Raw genomic sequence first — 18,219 nt, forward strand, 5'->3', positions numbered from 1 at the left:
GTCTTCCACAGACCCCTCGGGGCGGGGAGTGGGTTGGGGGGAAGGTCCCTAAAACCTGCACCAGGGCGGGTTTCGGTAAAGCCGCGCAGTTCAGCGCGCTCGGATCGTGCCGTGGGAGCGGCGGATGCTTCTCTGTGCAGTTCTCGCTGCTGCTGCAGCGACTGAGAGGAGTAACGGGGGTCCGGTTCCCACGAAAGCTAAACTGGGGGCGATGCAGTTGAGCTGCCATACAAGGCCGTCCGCGCATTCACGATATCGCCTCTTTTCCTATTTCTATAAAGAGAAATCCAGGATTACAGTCCCGTTGAAGTCAAACTAAAGAAAACTCGGTGGAGAACGTTTGTACCTTCCCGGTCTGCTTCCCCAATAACCTCCCCATCAGCTATTTGCATGTCAATGGCTTTCCGAGCCTCTGGTAATTGTTGGGGGAGGAGGCGAGTAAAAAGGCTATTATATGAGAGTCAGATCAGCTTTAGCGAGCCCGAAGGCATGCGAGAGCCCCGCCGCAGCTGATGCAACCCGTGACAGCACATTGTTTTCCGTTCGGGGCGAGCCCGCGGTGCACACCGGCGCCTCTGAGTTGATTCGTAATTACAAAGAAACGTCCGAATGTAGCGTTTCATTGGCAGGAAGGCAGCAGCGGTGCTGTGCTCCGAAGCTGGAAGGAAAACGGGGTGGTACGAACCGGGAATTCATGGTGGACCCACTAACCCGGCTAACCCCCTCCCTTCCCCGCCGCCGCCATCCGAGGGTCCGGTCCCGGGGCAGAGCTGGGGCTGTGTGCGGCGGGCACAAGCTGTGCCTTGAAGGGAGGCCGAGCCCGAGGCAGCTGGAGATCCTGGGGACCGGCCAGCAAGTGACTCAGCACCGCCTGACCCGTGCCCGGGAGCCCCGGCTATTCCCGGTGTGTTTGGGGCGGGCGGCCAAAGGCTCCAACGCGGCCGGTCGCTCCGCGGAGGATGCGGCGGTGCCGAGGCTGGAGCCTCGCACACGTTGTGCTGTCCTGGAGTGCGGTGCTGTCTTCCCGTTGGATCGCTTTCCTCCCAGTTCGAGGGGACTACGACCTTCTCCTTTTCTTCTCTTGAGCTAGATCAAAGCTGGGAGCTTTAAATAGCGGGATAAACAGCCGTCGGAGAAACTGGCACTGGGGAAATATACTTGCTTCCCGGTTATGTTTTAACAGGTATCATGCTTAACTCTTCTTGCTGCCTTTGAAAAATCTGCTCCCTGGGCTTGGCGTGCTTTTGTCTATCCGAGCAAAAATATGTTTAAAGGGAAGGGGAAATGCTGATCAGGAAAGGTAATGCTGGGTCAGACAAAAATCTGATTTAGAATCTTTTTCTTCCTGAATCTATTCAAATAATTTAGCAGGCTCGGAACGCGTAATCCGTTAGATTTCAGAGCCCCTCGCGGGCACTAATCAATTACCCTTGATAAGTGATGGACACATAAAAAGCATCAATTTGGCTGCTACCGAAGTGCTGCTGTTTTAAAAGCTGAATGAGCTGTCATGTAGCAATGCGTAGCCTTGCCGCACAGTTGTCTGTGATGGAAAATGAAAATACACAATTTAAAATGAGTGGTTTCAGAGGCTGAATTACATTTCCACTTGTGTCCATCTCCTGCCTGAGGTATTGTTGGTTTATGGCCCTGTTTCCAAATACAACAATTCTTTTTTAAGTAAAAGATTGACTAATTTGGAGGTCTTTTAAATTCCCTTGTGAAGCTGGAACACATCGGGTCAAATTATCTAAACGCCTTGTTTTCTAAGGTCTTGGTTAAAGTTGTGATCCAAGTGGTTCCTTTAAAAAGAAGGAAAAAAAAAGCAAATATTACTATGAGATCGTAACGCTACAAACAGCCCTTAGCCTGCACCACCTCAGCAGCCCTGTGGTTAAAGGACTCCAGGATATTCCCAGTCTCTTCTGTCACCGCTGCATCACCGTCAAGAAGGAACGACTAGGTTTCCCCGGGCAATGGGCTGGCAGGTCGCCGTGGCTTTGGTCCTCTGCCAGAGCTAGGATCCAACAGATTTTCCTCCTTCAACTTCAGCAGCTGAGCTGAGGGAAGCTGCTTGGGGGTCTTTGGGGCTCGGTTCTGCAGTGGCTCCCCTGGTGGAAGTCACGGCTGAGTAGAGCTCCCCGTAAACAGACTTACTCCACTTCTCACCACCTGCCAAGTGCCGAGTACTACTCACTGTAACCACCATCCCCGGGAGCCTCCAGTCTGGTTCCTTGCAGAACTGATGCATTGGGGGATATTTGTACAAGCTAATTTTAAGCATGTCATTTCTCTGCCTAAATTAGATGTCTAGACTCCTGCTATAATCAAAGGTGAGAGGCAGGTTCCTAATTACATTGCTCTGAATCATGCCCTAAAAGATCCCTTGTCTGTATAGGGAGTCCGGGCACCTTACGGAGGTGCTTAAAATGGGTCTGAATTCCCTGTTGTGTGCTGGGTCTGCCAGCGTTACTGCAAACAAATACAGAACCTCCTCACCTCGCATGAATCAAATGCTTTAGCTGCACTCTTAAAGGAGAAATGTTCGTAGTACTTGGCTGGAAATTAACTGGAGAGTGCATTTATTTTTGGCCAGTCTCCTGGGAGCACCTGCCAAGCATTACCTCTCATTTCAAGCCTGACTGTTCCTGCTGAGAAAGTCTGATGGAGCTTGGAGTCTGGGTCAAGGTGAGTGGCTGGCTCTTCATCAGCCGTCTGTGCCGTTCGAAAGGGAAAGAGGGAAGAAAGCTGAGCAGCAGGTCGGGCGTGAGGAACAGCGTGCTCGTGCTAGAGAGCACAGGAACAAGAAGAAACAGGATTGCTTGGGTATGGTTTATGTACTGATTCAAGGCACCTGCCCGTCCCCTAGCATCAGTGTACAGTTTTAGAATAAAAATGTCGAATCATAAATTCAATAGAGAAAATTAATTCTGACCTTGTCTACTCTGGGACGATAGCCAATTGCTCAAAACAAGGTTTGCATGCACCTGTTTGAAACTGGAGTAACTGACACAAGCCATGGTGCCTACGTAAAAGGTTTCAGAGAGTCGTTAAAACTGTTGTGTGGACACGCTCAATGTCACTGATGGCGACTTGGGCATCAAGTGGACCAGGCTCTCCCCTTCCATAGAAGCGTGACCGGAGCGTGCACAGGGATGTGCCTTGCAGGGTGCCTGGAGGTTCCCAGTGCTGAACGGGAGCTGGTGCACCCAGGCTGCCTCCTCTCCAGCTTCCCGGTGCCATGCCGCCACGCTGCAGTTCTGCTGGCAGGACTTGTGGGCAGAGACGTTCGGGACATTCTGGACTTTGTATTCTCAGAATAACTGTGATCTGAAATGGAAGGACGCTGAAGCATTGGGGTCAATTCACATCTTTTGCAAACACATTAGAAACTCGTGTTTGTTCTCTAGATTCCTGAAAAGCAGAAAAACCTGGTGTTTTCTTTTTTTTTCCTTTTTTTTTTTTTTTTCATTTGCCACCAGGGACAGAAATTGCTGGCTGAGAATCTGAGGCCTGAACCCAAAGAAAACATGCCTCAAGAAACAGTGTAACTGCTCTGGCCAAGGTTTTTATTTTTTTCTCAGCCTACTCCAGAAGTCTGCAGAATCCAAAAGGGGCTACAGAGCATAAGGTGACGTTCAGTGGATCAACGAACAGCTGTAAAAGAACTTTCCTGCCTTTCCCAGAAGTTAATAACTTTGTTGCACAGAATTTAGCTTTTCGGAAAGACCTCGTGTGTACTTTGGCTGCCCGAGGACTGGCGAGGAATGTTCATAGTTACAAATGGGGAAAATGTATTTTTTTTTTTAAGGGAAAAAAAACCCACAAACCCTCAAACAAACAAACTTGCTTTCACCAAAATCTTTGTTCCTGTTGCTGAGAGTGTGCAGTATTACCTGCAGCAATAAAATAGTGCATAAAGCAGCCTTATTCAGGCTGAGAAATGTGGAAATTTGAGAATTTGAGTGGGGAACAGATAGTGTCAGGCAATCGGGATGTCTGCTTGGGGTTTTTTCCCTCGCACTGGGCAGGCGTGATCTCTGTGGCTGGGTTATATGGTGGGTGAAGAGCAGCTATGACTCAGGGCTGATACTACTTGGGACGAAAGCAGGTTTGTTGCCAAATCCTGGATGCTGGCCCTTGCTGATAAGAGATGACTGTTATCTTTTTGGCTCCTGAACCTAAAGGAGACTTTTAAGCACAGCTAAGTTGTACATGTCCCTTAGGAAGGATTTTGAGGCCAAAACCACTAAAAAACCCAGACTCTTTAATCTAAATACAGTCCTAGGAAATTACCGTGGTCTCAATCTGATACGCACTCTGTCTTGTATGACATTAGCCCTCTTCTGTAAATAAGAGTTTGCTTGTTTACTCATCGTTCTACCTGTAAAGGAAAAGTTCCATTGAGTTAACAGAAGTTATATACAAAAAAGGAAACCACTTATAAAATCCAAGGAGTTTAGGATTGTTCTTAAGTTTTGTGGGTTATTTTTTTTTTATTTTACCCGTGCCATACAATTTTGTAATCGGGAACTGATTTTATATTAAATTTTGTAACAGGTTCAAAACCCTATTGAAAAGTGCTTGTGTGTCTGGTACTTTCTCCATGACTCACCTGTGAATAGGAGAGAGAGTTAAAAACCTGAAGCGTCGGAGACGGATGAGTTCTTCTCAGACCAGCGCACAGTTGTTCCCTGGTTGGGACTGTTCAGGCTCGCTACAAGCTGGTAACCTCTACCATGTTAGCTGGATAGATAGGAATTTGATAGTTTTAACTTAGTATTATGGGGGTAATTTTCTTTTTATCAAACCCGGGAATATATATAAAGTGCTATTACGTGTGACGTTTTGTCACACAATAGGACACACAATAGGACAATTTTGCCCTATTTTTATGAGACAAAATCTATGAAATTCAGGTCCTTCTTCCATATTTTTTGTTGTGCTCTAGTCCCAGCCCTTGGGCTGCTCTCCACCATACAGAGTGTGTGACCTGACCTCTCCTCATGGGACTCACAGTAGTAGGAGTCAGCATGGAAGAGTTCACCCAATGTGCACATCAATGAGGTTATTTGCCTACAAACTCGGTTGTTTCTACTGCTGCTGCCATGGAGAGGATCTCCAGGTGTAGGAAAACTCCAGGGCTAGCAAAAAGTGGAGCTGGTGGGTGTTTAACTGCTGACTTAATGAACGGAAAAAGATCTGACACTGTTTTGACATATGCCTGAAGTGATTTCGTTTTATGCTTTGAATTATTTTTCCTGCCTTCATTTTAACTCTTTTCCTTTCCCTCTTACTGTTGCCGTGATCGTAACACTTCCCTTCCTCTCCTCCTATATTCTTTAACATCTTCCTGATCTGGGGGGAATTTAACAGCCTCGTTATGTCCAGTCGCGGTCTGCAGCCGAGCGGGATGTGCGCAGCTGTAACTTGCCCGCTCAGATGCAAAGAGGAATTTGTCTGGCTGCTGGCAGGTGATTGCAAAGTATAAACCCTGTCCATGGAGAAGACAGAATAGACTCTCCTCTAGCCCGGGCGTTGGCAGAAAGAACGTGTGTGTGCATGGAAGTACTCAGGTATAACTCAATTTGACTGAAGTTTTGTCCTCTGCTTGTTGGTCCAGGTGCTCTGGACATCTTTGTGCTAAAGATCTTACCATCAAAATAGACTCTTACTGCTAGACTGTAATGTAACAACCAACTTCCATGCCCAGACAGAATTCCTGCTGATGTCAAAGGTTTGATTTCCACTGAGAAATTAGTAAGCACTGCAGATTTTGGAATATTATCAACATTAAAACAACAGTCTGGACTGTGTTTTCCCTGCTGTTGTCATGTGAAACTCTTAGGGGTGACTATAAGTGTAAGTCTCTGTTACTCTTTCATTTTGTTCATTTGATGGCAGAATTGCTGTCCGCTCAGTTAATTAATTTCTCCTGCTGTGCTCCGGTCTTTCACACAACACCAGGAAAAATAAAAAGTCTTCCAGAGTGAGACAATGTAGTGTGAACCCACAAAAGTTTTTAGAGGGACCCGGGGGAGGTGAGAGGTTCTGAAAGTTGGTTTTATTGTTTAAAACTGGTTTTCCTGTAGAACACAAGCGTGTCTGCCACTGCAGAGTCAGCGGTCGGAGCAGCTGAACAGGAAGGATTTTGGTTGACCTGCTTGAAAACTCGTTACGAAATTCTGTGATAATTCACTGTGAGCAAGTTCCTAAGTGATGGGGAAGCTGTTTTTTTTTCATTCATAGCTGTCAGACCTATTTACCGCTGGGGTGAGGTTTGTGCTATCTCCTGCAGCTCAGCCTGCTCTTTGGACTCGGTTGCCGTTCCTGTCACGGTCAGGCCGTGAGCTGTTCCTCGGCCAATAGCGCTGATGATAATTAAGTTTTCATTCCCCCATCTGGGCCAACTGTAGAAGTGTAAATATTGTTACTGCTGTTCTACAGGTGAGGGGAAGACGGGTGGGGAGAATCGTGATTTGCCCAGGGAGCTCAGCCCTGTGACCAGGCTGTGAACTGAGCAGCTTCCACTGATAGAGCGACCTGGGAGAGAATCATGGAATCATGGAATGCTTTGGATTGGAAGGGACCTTAAAGATCATCTAGTTCCAACCCCCCTGCCATGGACAGGGACATCTTCCACTTGACCAGATTGCTTAAAGCCTCATCCAACCTGGCCTTGAACACCTCCAGGGATAAGACATCCACAACATGTCTAGGCAACCTGTGCCAGCACCTCACCACCCTCTGAGTGAAAAATTTCTTCCTTATATCTAATCTAAATCTGCCCTCTTTCAGTCTAAAGCCATTGCCCCTTGTCCTATCACTACCTTGTAAAAAGTCCCTCTCCAGCTTTTTGCAGGCCCCTTTAGGTACTGGAAGGCTGCGATAAGATCACCTCGGAGCCTTCTCTTCTTCAGGCTGAACAACTCCAACTCTCTCAGCCTGTCTTCATCAGAGAGGTGCTCCAGTCCTTGGATCATCTTTGTGGTCCTCCTCTGGACTCGCTCCAGCAGCTCCATGTCCTTCTTGTGTTGGGGACCTCAGAGCTGAATGCAGTACTCTAGGTGAGGTCTCCTGAGAGCAGAGGAGAGGGGCAGAATCACCTCCTTTGACCTGCTTGCCATGCTTCTTTGGATGCAGGCCAGGAGAGAGGCTGAAAAAAGAGACCCCATGTGTTACCGCTTCTTTGGGAGGGGCCGAGGGACCTCAAAATGCCACCTGCTTGGCTCTGTGTGGAACAACACCAGCTTTGATTCACGTATCTTTAAGCAGTTGCATTGCTGGTGCCTGTGGTCTGCCTCGAGCTGAGGCCACGTGCATCTGGAGCCCAGGCTGTTGGGGCTCTCAGGCTGCTGTGGCCAGGTGTTAGAGCCAATGCTCACCGTGGCTCTTCCCTTCTTAGCGTGTCTCCATGGCCTGAGACGGTGCTTGGGCCCTCGCTGCTGATTGTGTAAAGACTGTAAAATGGTCCATGTCTTCTGGCGTGTTTGCACGTGTTGTGCCTCCGTAGGAAGGCTCGGTGCTGAGAACCTACTGTCTTCCAGATGCGACGTCTGCCATCCCTACTCCTCCCAGCAGAGCCAGCGCTGTCCCTCGTGGGAGTGTTTGCTACATCAAAGCCCTGGTTTGTACCGCGAGCGGATGATTTCGCTGGTATATTTACACTTGTAAGGGAAGATTTCCCCCCCTCCTTGTAAATATCACGGCACTTCTGTTGCTTCTGTGCTGGCCCATCTGTGCACCATTTTCACTTGTACTGACTCATGTTCACAGAGTAGTAAGAGCCGTCTCTGTTTTAATTTCTGCTGTGGAACGGGCCCGTTTTCCTTTCCAGTTAACTCATCGGCAGTCGAATGCTGGATTTTCTTTTTTCTTAATGACATCTCTGGACTCTATTGGGTTGTTACAGGTTTTAATGAAGTAGTTTGCATTTTTTGTTCAGATTTTTCTAGACTTTCCTTCCTGTGTTTCTGGGGTTTGTTTTCTGTAGTGAGATGTGCTTTCTACTGTTTTCTGCGTGGCCAGAAGTCACTGGGTACGTGCCCACTCTGAAAGCGGGTACAATGTTTGTAGTCCGTCGTAAGGTTTCGAGTTCAGATATTCCAGAAGAAGGAGACGTTGGGTTAAGGCTGTTCACGCAGATCGCGTTCAGGCCCGTTGAGTTGTGCTGTGCTCTTTTTAATGAGTGGTCCCGTACTTGTTTTCTCCCCCTCCATCTCTTTGGGTAACCAGAGTAGAGAGCAGCTGTTTACTGAACAACTCTTGAATATTTTGCCTTGTCTTTGCTTCTCTGTGTGCATCCAGGGGTCATCTTCATTGTTTAGGGGTCAGACCTTGCTCTGGAGGTAGGCTGGTCACAGGCTCTTTTTAGTAGCGATTTCCCTGGTGTTCACTGAGACGTAGAGTCTGTACATAGCGTCCGTATCCTCGCTCAGCCGAAACTGTCTTCCAGCTCTCTTCTGGCCTGGTACCACAGAAGTCCTGAAACCGAAGGGCACGTTTGCAGTGAAAGTCCTACCAAGCCCTGCAGCTGCAGAAGCATGCTTGGTCATGGTTGCGTGCCACATGTGTTGTCTCACCCGTGCATCTGGCATGGTGGGGCACCGAGCTTGCTCAGCACGGGGGCAGGCAAAGTAGCTGCTGGATCTCTGCTGCACATGTGTAAATAGCAAATACATATATAAATATATATATATATGTATAAAGTCTGAGGCTGAAACAGCCAAATTATGATCTTTTTTCCCCCTGAGAATATGAAAAGACATGTATTTCACAGCAGTCGAGTTTGCCAGTGTTTCAAGTTACTGCTTTTAGAAGCACGGAAATGTGAGAGCATTTCAGTAAATGACAAAAAGAACCTTTTAACAGGAGCAAAAGAGAGTCTTTTTCCTTAAACATGTTCTTGGGAAAGACTTGAGCCATTTCAGCTGAAATGAAAAAGTTTAGCCTGAGGCCAAACCCAGCTGGAGAAATTTTCAGCCCAAACAATTAATTATACATGAAGTTATGAGCAACTAAACCCAGAGTTATACAATAGTCAACTGTAATTACAGTGGTGCTTTCAGCTCTGCCTCCAACATTGGCACATGTGTCAATGTAAGTTCTTGGGGGACTCTCCCAGGAAGACCCTTCTTGCGGAGCTGGATATAAACCCTGGCATGCTGATTTGAGGGGATAGGAGCAAGCATTTCCCATCAAAAATAATCTGCTTCTAAAAGACAAACGAACTGGTGCCATTCAGAGCAGTGTCTTGTCTGTGTTTGGTGTGTACCCAGGGTCAGGTTCAGCTGGGCTGTTACATTTCTGTTGCACGTGGGAGGAAGGGCGTAATGAAGACGGAGCCTCCTATGATGGAGAACAACTCAGGCATGAGGAATCTGGGATGGCAGAGATTATTGGGGCTGTATCCCGCCTGTGATATCTCCATCTGAGCAAGGCTTTCCTGGGAAACTGGAAGGTAACCTCCTGATGAAGGAGGTTGTTGGTTGTAAAAGCAGTTCCTTGCTTAGCAGGGAGAACACATCAAGGCTGGAAGTGTGTCCTGAATGGATGGTGGCTTGTGGAGATGCCATACACATGCCACACACAATCGTGGGCGAGCATTTTAGAAGCTTGCATGTGGGGGGAATATTCTCGCCTCCCTCAGCTGCTAAATTGAGCTGTGTGTGAACTCTCAGCCGTAGAGGTAGCACTGACAAACAGTCATTTTCGGTGATGAAAGGAGTGCAGGTGAGAAGGAATTTTGTGGGAGGAGATCCCGCTCTGAATTTCTTGTGGAAACCGTAATTATGTGATTCAGCGCAGAGAGGTATGAGAGTTTCCAGCATAAACTATAAAAAACGCTTAGGGAAGCAGCCTGTGGATGAGGCTGCTCATTCAGATCTTATCTACTCACGTGGGAGCGTGGAAATCTTAGCACTCCACCTTATCTCTTCTCTCCCGGGAGATCAGTGCTGAGAGCGTTTGACCTCTCGCTTCCCGTCTCAAATCAAACCCAGTGTAACGGTGGCTTTGGCCATGTGGTGCCTCAGTCACGTCATGAAATAATCTTGTTCGCTGCCCTCGCGGGTGGAAGCCAAAATGCCGCTTGAGTGATACCTGGAGGATAGTCGTAGCAAAGTAGAGCCATGGCAGAAACATCTCCCCTTCCTCCAGGCTTTCCCTGCAGGTGCAGAGCTTGGGATGTTCGAGGTGGTAGAAGATTGTCCCTCTGCTTCGGGGCAGCTCCTATTTTTGCATACAAAGAGGATCCCTGTTTCTGTGCTGCTCCTGGCCTTTTGCAGTTCCCCGCAGATGTCAGTGAAGTTTAAATCGACGTTAATTCAAAGTTCAGCGCAAGGAGGTCCTGGATCCGGAATCAGTGTTCTCCAAAAGCAAAGGTGCCTCGGTGCCAGCACAGGAGTATCCGTACAAAGAGCTCTCAGCCAGAGAATCTGGGGGCCCAGAAGCTGTTTTGCTTTCTCACACTCGGAGCCGGTGTATTTTAAAGGATATCAAGCAGCAAATGTGGCAAAGGGGAAAAATTGTTACAGACTGTATTTGGCAGAAAACCAGCAGAGATAAAATACCATACGTTCTGTGCAATGAGCTCCTACATAAATGATTCATTCACTAGAACACAGCTGGGGTCAACAGCTTCTATTGGAATAGCCCAAAGTTATGCAAATATTTTTAAGTGGATTTTCTCAGAAAAAAAAAAAAAAAAGACAATACATTCTGTTCCAATAAAAAAGCGCTTTATCTACGTAACTTTTAAGAATCAAAATCCCACAAGAACAGTGTCACCGTGTTATACACATATATACAGCAGCTGAATAGCTAGAAAATGACAAGATATGCCCTAGAGATGCAAACCCTGAAAAGATTGCTTGTTTTCCTCTGTATCGCCAGCCAAGTCTGCTCTACAAATTGTGTGCGGCGGAGATCACACTATTTCAAAATATCAAATTGCTAATTAAAGAAACTACTCAAGGAAACTTTCCAGTAGAACAAATATGCAGTGGGATAATAGTAGTCACTATTTCTTTAATGAGTTTCTTTGCTAACCAGAATTTCTTACAATACGTTCAGTGCAGCCATTCAGTCAGATTATTATGAATCACATGTGTATTATTTCTGATTCGGTATTAGCATAAAAACTTCTGATGAACCATAGTATTACAAAAACAGGTCTAGTGTATGGAATGGCAATATCATTCCTGCAGATAAAAGCCTGGAAATGAAGGTCCTCATGCAGCAATACAATTTAATGTGTTGGTTTCTAGGCTTAATTCGCGAAGGTGCTGAGAAACTACAGGTCCAACTGGAGCCAAGAAGAGCAGGGTGTCTCTGGACAGTCAGATGTGTTGATCCACAGCATGAGCATTTCTCTGGAGTGCAGCATTGCATTCGGTAGGATCTGAATCAGCAAAAGGTAGTGAGAGGGAGAAATCTTTCTTGATGGGTCTTCTCATAACGTGGTTGGTTGAGTTGGAGATTTTCTTAAATACTTGTATTTTTCTTTAGCAAAGTAATTTAGCAATGTCATCCAAGGGACAGGTGTACAAGCCTTCATGAAATGACGCAGGTAGATCAAGTCAAGCAAAAAGCAGTTTCATTGTGTAGCAGAGGGAAGAGTGGAGAACATAAGGGATATCTTAAATCCCCTCTTCCCCGTTCTGTTAGAGGATGGTGGTGAGAATATTCCCTTCAGGTTCTGAATAGAAGTTGACATAATGAGGTGGATTTTCAAAAATATTCCACGAAGGTGGACAACTTTTTTGGTGGCTTGTTGGAGATAACTAGGTGCCTCATTTGGTATTCTTGAAAATCCTTCATTCCTGTTTGAGAGGTTCTCTAGAGTCTATTTCATTTTCTCTGGTGAACACAAATGGCTTCTTGATCTTGGACTTTGCATTCCCAAATAGCCATTCTTCGTGTTCCCCTCAAGTAAAGAGAGCAAACAACGATTTAAAGCAAAGAACGCAAGAGTTTCCTAAGTATAAAGGCAAGGCTTTTTCTCCTCATATGTTTGGAGTGGTTACTGGGCGATAGATAAGCAGTCCTTGGTGAGTCCATGGTTTGAATCATGTCATCTCACTACAGAGTTATCCAGAGACCTCTGGAATGACTGTTCTTCTGCTGCCTTCAAAATCTCTCTTGTAGCCTCTGGTGTTCTGAACAACTTGGCCTCTTCTTTATCATCGGACTTGATGATAATGGTAGTATTGGGATAATGGCTTTGGATGGTTCTTCCATAGCTGGTCCTCACCCTGGTGCTGGTTACTGTGACTCTTCTGCATCTCCTTGTCCTGATTGACTCCCATTTCTTTCCATATAAGAACTGAAACAAACCCATGGGAATTAATCCCTTGGAGGAGGATAGCAGCTTGGTTTGGCTGTTATCCAAAAACAGAGGAGTGAAAGCCTTCAGATGGGGATCAGCACTTCACTGTACTATGTTCTACACTAACTCATAACAGAAAAATTAGAGAAATTCAATATGTGAGTTAATAAGGTTCTCTGTCCATTTTGGCCAGCAGAACTGGGCCAGGGTGCTGTTTCTTCTGTGTTGGTTGCAGCTGGGCCAGTCTGTTGGGAAATTAATTTGTTGCTAAACATCAGTAGGACAATACTCTGATCGGTCTACATGTGCCATTGTTTTCTTGGCATCTAAGCTTCATTTAGATGTTTGCCCTGAAAGTGACCTGGTGAGCTACTTCCAAGTACAACCTATGGTATATGACTGAAGTCAGGGAATATGGATCAGCTTAATTCCCAAGTGCCCAAAGCACCCTGTCAAATACTGAGAAAAATATTGGAAAGTCTAACAGGCCAGACTTTGCTCATCAAGTCCAGACTTGACTCTTTTCTCTCTAATGCATAACAGGCAAGCCAAAATCTCAGTCCAATCACTGCTGTCCTCAGCACCTCCAAAACATGGGTTGGATGTGGATTCTGTCTACTGGGCAAATCGTTAGTCAATGTTTTAAGAAGCAAATAAATGTGGATGGTGGGACTCCTTCATCCCAGGGAGAAGTCAGGAAAGAAAGATGGGAAGGATCAAAGACCAATATACTTGTCTGCCCTCATCAGAAACATCTTTGAGCAGTTTCTCTCCTCTCAGTCTGGAAGGCATCATGTCAGATCTGAGAGTTACTGTTCTGGGAAGCTGTTGACACCTGAAAGGTGGAAAGTGTAGACAGAAGGAGAAGTTGGTGAAGGGCAGCAAGCAACCACGGAGTCCCTCACCACTGACCGTGGACCCTTTTGTGTTCCTTTGTTGGGTGATGGGTATTCCTGCACCACCTCAGATGCTCTCTCCTTTCCTGCCTTGCAGAGCATTGCTCTTCGCATCTCAGTGGATTTATTCTCCTCCTTATCTAATTTTAATTAAAGCTGCTTCCCCCTGCCCCCCCCCCAACATAATCAACTGAAGAAAAATAAGCTGGTAAGTCATTGTTTTTACCACTTTGGCAGCAAATGAATGTTATGTCTGGCACGCTCGGCACCAAGTCAGAAAATGAATCAGCAGCTGTTGTGACAGAAGCTTTTTCCTGAATGGGGAAACAGAGACAAAAAGAAAACAGGCCAAGGAGAGGTTTCTGCGGTGGGCACTGCCAGCCCCACACCGCCATGAGGAATGTTGTGGCCCTTCCCTGGGAAAGGTAACTCGGCTGCTGGCAGGGCTTCCCCACTTGCCCCCCGGCATGGTGGTGGGGCTGGGAGGTGCCATTTGTGACAGGTGTTGACCACAGGCTGCGGCCCATGGCTGTGCCTGGGAGTGGAGTGGTGGGATGAGGTGCTTCAGTGCCTTGGTAGGGAGCTGGTGGTTTAGGGAAAGCAAATTCCTGGAGGTCTTCCTGAAAGCCGCGCCTTGGCCAGGCGGGCAGTGGGTTGTTTCTGCAGGCACAGTGATCAAGAAACACTTGGGGTTATTCAGCCTGGAGAAGAGAAGGCTCCAGGGATACCTTCTAGCAGCCTTCCAGTACCTAAAGGGGCTACAAGAAATCTGGAGAGGGACTTTTTACAAGGGCATGTAGTGATAGGACAAGGGGCAATGGCTTTAAACTGAAAGAGGGGAGATTCAGATTAGATCTAAGGAAGAAATTCTTCCCTCTGAGGGTGGTGAGACACTGGCATAGGTTGCCCAGAGAAGCTGTGGCTGCCCCATCCCTGGAATTGTTCAAGGCCAGGTTGGATGAGGCTTTGAGCAACCTTATCTAGGGGAAGGTGTCCTTGCCCATGGCAGGGGGAGTTGGAACTAGGTGATCTTTAAGGTCCTTTCCAACCCAAACCATTCCACGATTCTATGATTTGTCCCAGGACTGCACTATGGCACGATTTGTTTTGTGGCCACCCAAGGGAAAAGGATGAATTATTTCTTTGTGTTTTGACAAACTTGGACCCATATTTGGTTGTTTTAAGTGGTAACTTTGCACATATTATACATAGCATGTTGTGAGATGCAAGGTCCTGGAGGAAAGAGTGGTTTATGGTACCCCCAGATCATCTTCATCCTTTTTCTTTATCTGATGGTTAACTTCTCATAAGGACTCAATTTTCTTTGTGACCTTTGGTATCTGCTGCTTTTTTTATAACAAACCTTTGAGGGCACATGAGAAATGCTGGTGAATAATATTATGGCCTCGTTAATATATTGCAAACTATTTCTACAGGAGCAGCATTAAAGTTTTATCTGCTAAATACATATTGCTGGACTAAGCTAACAGGCAGAGTAGATTTGGAAGCATTACCACACTGGAGGAGACATGAGGTCCAGCTGGGGAACAGCACTATACCACTGGGCGATGAGTGAAACTGGAGCTTCAGTAGGTTTGTTTGAGACAGAGAACCAGCCTTTGTGTCTCCTTGGAAAGGAGAAAGGGCTGCTTTTGCTAGGGTATTTTTAATGAGAATAACAGACAATTGGGCCACCTGAATAGTCTCAGTAAAGTCCAAAGGGACAGTGGTTGTGAGTCAGGGCAGAGGTTGTCCTGGGTTCCTGGAGACAAGTATCATGATATTTATAGCTCCTTTCACGCCAAGTGGACAAGCAACCTGTTTGTCCTTTCCAGGTCCCTATAAATTCTCTCCCTGCTTCTGCAAAACAGTGTGTGCTTTAACGCCTGCCCTGTCATGGACAACAGGGACACAGGTTGGATTAGAGGTTTCTGCTGTGGCATGGCTGGAGAGACTCTGTCTACCCCTGGTTTTCTCCTGCTGAGCACACAGCAATGTTCACAGTCCAACCCATGGCCTTGCCATGCCAGAAATCCCTCCTGGTTTTGGCTGGGATTTGCATGGGGTGGGATGGGTTGTTTTACATTAGTAGGGCAGAGCACAACAATTACGGGAAGAATAAAGCTGAGGATCAGGTCCATTTGACGTTTTGGGTATCAACCAACAAGGTTTTTGGTGAAGTTGCATGCTCTGTATTTCTCTTTCAGCTCCCTTCGCTTCAGGGCCAGCTCCCTCATTCCGATCCAGTAAAACACTGGTTCGTCTGTGCCGTAAAAAGGCTGACAGTCACAGTCTCATACACATCAGTCCTCTGAGTCCTCAATTAACTAGTTTATATAGGAAAAAACTTGAGGAAGAGGAAGATTGATCTAATAGGTGTGTGGTTACTTTTTCTTTAACTTTGGTTTTGGTTTATGACTGGTGGATTTACAAACCATCAAGAGGAACCCATTACACATCACTTTCTAGGAACACTGCTTTTTATTATCTTATTTTATCATTTATTTTCTCGTCTTGCTCCTGATCCTGCAAAGCCTTCCCATCATGTGTAGGTGCTCCTGTAGCTTGTGTGGTGGCAGCTTGAGGGACTCCAGACAGCCCGAGGCTGCCCCAGAGACTTCTTTAGCTACTGAGCAGCTTCATCCTGAGCTGCTGAAGTCAACGGGAGATGACCCAGTCCTTCAAAGTATCTTCATGTGAATCATTCCTGAGTAAGCTTTAAGTTAATTGATTCTATTTGTGAATGTGAAGAAGAGGACGTGGTGTGCTGTTGGCCAGCATGTGCCATGCCCAATGAGGTGGTGTGGAAGGACCTTTTCTAACCAGCCTCCTGTGTGTAAAAAGTATTGGGCCTGATTCTTAAGGTGTGCATGCAGCTTGCTTTGCGGGATTTACTGAAGTTGCTCCTGATTTGCTCCAGGCTGTGATTATGTTCAAGAGCTCAACACAACCCAGCAATGTGCACTTCCAGCCCAGAAAGCCGACTGTATGCTGGGCTGCATCCAAAGAAGTGTGGCCGGCAGGTCAAGGAAGGTGATTCTGCCCCTCTACTCTGCTCTTGGGAGACCTCACTTGGAGTACTGCATTCAACTCTGGGGTTCCTAACATAAGAAAAAGGACATGGAGCTGCTGGAGTGGGTCCAGAGGATGGCCACGAAGATGATCCAAGAGCTGGAGCACCTCTCCTATCAAGATAGACTGAGAGAGTTGAGGTTGTTCAGCCTGGAGAAGAGAAGGCTCCGGGGAGACCTTCTAGAAGCCTTCCAGTACCTAAAGGGGCTACAAGAAACCTGGAGAGGGACTTTTTACCAAGAGTGTGTAGTGATAGGACAAGGGGCAATGGCTTTAAACTGAAAGAGGGGAGATTTAGATTAGATCTAAAGAAGAAATTCTTCCCTCTGAGGGTGGTGAGGCACTGGACCAGGTTGCCCAGAGAAGTTGTGGATGCCTCATCCCTGGAGGTGTTCAAGGCCAGGTTGGAAGAGGCTTTGAGCAACCTGATCTAGTGGAAGATGTCCCTGCCCATGGCAGGGGGATTGGAACCAAATGACCCTTAAGAGGTCCCTTCCAACCCAAACCATCCTATGATTCTGTGTGAGAGGAAAATGAAGTTCATTGATTGTCTGAAGAATCAAAATCCAAGCTGGAGGAAGGGAAGGTGCAATGAAATTTCAAGACTGATGGGCTGTCTGTGCAAGCACCAGCCATCTCCTGTCCAACAGGCAGAGTCCATCTCCTTCAAACACTTACTGCTGAGCTTGTTGGCTGTGCTGACAGCACCCAGTCCTCTCTCAGCAGCACTCGCAGCCACAGCTCTGCCCTTTTAAAGGCTTTCAGGATTAGGCTAGGGTTCCTGCACAGCTGTGACGTCTTGCCCCTATTTTACATCCACTGAAAGATTTTTGAGTGGACTTCAGAAGCCATTAGGAACGCAAATGTCGACTTGCACTTGCAAAATGTCTCTGGTTAATGTTTTCCTCCTGACGCTCCGCTTTGCTCCCAGCCTGCCAGAGTTTCCTGTGACCTATTTGAAATATCACTCTCCTAAGTGAAAATGTGCCTCTCTTTCTCAAACTTGCAAAACTCACAAAAATAAATAGCCTAATTTGGCCAGTTAATAGTCCTCTCCTGGGGCTCCTCTCAGCAACTAAGAGGCCTTTTAAATACAACATTTGTGACTGCGTCATTAAAGCTCTGCATGATCCAAGCAGGCTAAACCAAAAAGAAAGGAATGCCTTATTTGATCTAAGTTTTCTTTTTTTTTTTAAATAGTGACACTAGAGACCCATTTATTTTTAATTACACAATTGCTTTATTAAAAGCCTAAATCCTGCAGTCCCTAGTCATTGCTCAGGCAAAACTGCTATCATTGAAGGAAGGACCTGTAGGAGTCAATCCCAAAAATAGGGCAGCTGACAAAGTCTGCCTTTCAAAACAGGTTTGCTTCATTTTTGAAGGATTTCCCAAGTCGATGAGAACTTGCCTCTGCTTTGCTTTTCAGTCCTGCAGCAATCTGAAAGCTGAATGTAGGAAAGCAGTTGCTCTGGAAAGCAAAACCAACCACGGTTTTCCTTTCAGATTGGCTGTGCTGCCCTTTACGCCCTTAGACACCACCCTCTGCATAGCAACATTAGTACTGACTGGCACAATGAGGTATGTATGAGAGTTAACTCTAGCTGCGTCCAAACACACAGAATCATGGAATGGTTTGGGTTGGAAGAGACCTTAAGGGTCATCTAGTTCCAACCCCCCTGCCATGGGCAGGGACACCTTCCACTAGACCAGGTTGCTCAAAGCCTCCATCCATCCCTTGAACACCTCCAGGGATGGGGCATCTACAGCTTCTCTGGGCAACCTGTTCCAGTGTTTCATCACCCTCAGAGTGAAAAATTTCTTCCTTAGATCTAATCTAAATCTCCCCTCTTTCAGTTTAAAGCCATTGCCCCTTGTCCTATCGCTACACGCCCTTGTTAAAAGCCCCTCTCTCACTTTCTT

At 46.6% G+C, this 18,219-nt stretch overlaps 1 long non-coding RNA gene across 1 annotated transcript; it reads left to right on the forward strand.

Moving 5' to 3' along the window:
* The first annotated feature begins 930 nt into the window (after positions 1 to 930).
* On the forward strand, positions 931 to 4,574 carry LOC147527924 (uncharacterized). Its single transcript, XR_015222506.1, has 3 exons — positions 931 to 1,183; positions 2,597 to 2,688; positions 3,483 to 4,574. It is a non-coding gene; the product is annotated as an uncharacterized LOC147527924 (long non-coding RNA).
* Positions 4,575 to 18,219: the final 13,645 nt, after the last annotated feature.

This window comes from Tauraco erythrolophus, chromosome 13 (genome assembly GCF_009769465.1).
Source record: "Tauraco erythrolophus isolate bTauEry1 chromosome 13, bTauEry1.pri, whole genome shotgun sequence".
Lineage (NCBI taxonomy): Eukaryota > Metazoa > Chordata > Aves > Musophagiformes > Musophagidae > Tauraco > Tauraco erythrolophus.